At 44.0% G+C, this 2,214-nt stretch overlaps 1 protein-coding gene across 2 annotated transcripts in view; it reads right to left on the reverse strand.

Moving 5' to 3' along the window:
* The window catches only part of SLC27A2 (solute carrier family 27 (fatty acid transporter), member 2), a 72,192-nt gene that overhangs the window by 9,959 nt on the left and 60,019 nt on the right, over positions 1 to 2,214 (reverse strand). The window lies entirely within an intron of this gene.

The following is a 2,214-nucleotide window of genomic DNA, read 5'->3' on the forward strand; positions in this document are numbered from 1 at the left end:
AGGGTCTCATGGCAACAAGAAAGGAAAAAATATACTTCAGTTACAGGGAGATTCTAATGTTAAAGCCCAACCAGGTGCTATTTTTTCACTTAATAAAGAGTTAAATTCTGTTTTCATTAATTTTTTTTTTTTTTTGCGGGAGTGGGTAGAGTCTCGCTCTGCCACTTAGGCTGGAGTGCAGTGGTGCAATCTCAGCTCACTGCAACCTCCGTCTCCTAGGTGCAAGTGATTCTCTTGCCTCAGCCTCCCAAGTAGCTGGGGCTACAGGTGCGTGCCACCATGTCCAGCAATTTTTGTACTTTTAGTAGACACGGGATTTCACCATGTTGGCCAGGCTGGTCTGGAACTCCTGACCTCAGGTGATACACCTGCCTCAGCCTACCAAACTGCTGGGATTACAGGCGTGAGCCACCGCGCCTGGCCCATTAAAAATTCTTTAGCCCTCCCAGAAGTATCTTCTTAATAGCATGAAGATGGCATAAAGTGATATGGATCTTAAGACATGGAATAGTAGAGATGGAAGGACCCTGCGAATCATTGTGACCCTCATCTCAAGGTTCTGAGGTTCACAAAAGGACTGAGGTTCACAATGGTTACCTGTCTTGATACCACTGCTGCTCAGGGGGGAGAGGTGAGCCTGGTTCTCCTCATTTCATCTGCTGTCTTTCTACTGCAGTTAGACAACCTCATTCATTCATGCAAAAAGTGATTATGTGTGTCAGGCACCATGGTAGGTGCTGGGGGTGAACAGGGAGACACAGGGCCTGCCCTCAGGGAGTTTACACAGGAAGGAAGCTGTGTCCTGAGGCTGGAGGACTGTGCTATGGTTGGAAGTTAATTCCATGGTCTATTAGGACTTCCAGACTTCCTTGCACTGACCTGGGGGTTCTGCAGGAAACCATCTGGTTGGGGATGAAAGGTGTTGGGGGAAGGGACTCCGAACTCCTCACCTCCTCTTCAACTAGATCAACTCCACACTAATTTGCATCTGATTTTATCTAAACACCTCCATGATTGGAAAGGTGAAAATCCTTGGCTGTCCTGAGAGGGACTAGTAATAATGCAGGAGAAACAAAAGGAGTTACATGTACTTTTGTCTCCAGAAATCAGATACAGGTTTCCTGCCTTATTCTCATCTGGTGTTGCTCAGCCAAGTTAACTGTGCACTGCAGAGTGACACTTCATGCACTTCATTCCTCATTCTCTGGGAACACAGGAGTTTGACCTGATGTGCCAAAGACAGGGAAGGAAATGCACCATAACCAAAGCGGAATGCGATTCCACTAGGAGTATGCCAAACTGTATGTGTGTTTGTTTTTGGCTCAATGATTCAGAAAAACCAACCGGAATGTATCTCCAACTCTGTCGTGGAAATAGATGAAATTTTCACGGTCAATCATTAAGAGATCTCCACTGTTGAAATAGAGGTCTCCTTTCTTAAAGACATCTCTCAGTTTTTTCTTCTCTGTCTGAGCCTTTGCTCCAGCATAGCCACTAAATGGTGTAAGTTGTGTGATTTTGCAAACCAGAAGTCCAACTTCACCTAAAACAGAAGAAAGTAAACTTATTTTATGTGCTAGAGGTCAAATTTATACATCAGCCTTCTCTTAAAACTAATGCCATACAACCTGCTGGCAACAAACTGGCTATAGGAAGTATCATTTTCCATGCATGTATACCTGTGAATTATATGTACATATGTATCACAGACACACATATATACACCACACACACATATACTGTACATTAGTGTATATGGCCTAATTATCTTATTTTGATTCTTATTTTTTTGAGATGGAATCTTGCCCTGTTGCCCAGGTTGGAGTACAGTGGTGCAGTCTCAACCTCTGCCTCCCAGGGTCAAGGGATTCTCCTGCCTCAGCCTCCCAAGTAGCTAGGGTTACAGGTGTGTGCCATCATGCCCAGTTAATTTTTGTATTTTCAGTAGAGACAGGATTTTGCTACATTGGCCAGGCTGGTCTTGAACTCCTGATCTCAAATGATCAGTCCTCCTCAACCTCCCAAAGTGTTGGGATTATAGGCGTGAGCCACCACACCTGGCCTGTAATTCTTTTACTGCTAATCTTTTACTGAATAATGATTTATGCACACTTACACAAACGCCCAGTAGTTAAAGCTTAAAGGTAAAGGCCACCTAAAACTATGGTTTTGCAACCACAATTACATATCCCTTCCCACAAAACGTTACCTCAT

This window comes from Mandrillus leucophaeus, unplaced genomic scaffold, assembly GCF_000951045.1.
Source record: "Mandrillus leucophaeus isolate KB7577 unplaced genomic scaffold, Mleu.le_1.0 Scaffold497, whole genome shotgun sequence".
NCBI lineage: Eukaryota > Metazoa > Chordata > Mammalia > Primates > Cercopithecidae > Mandrillus > Mandrillus leucophaeus.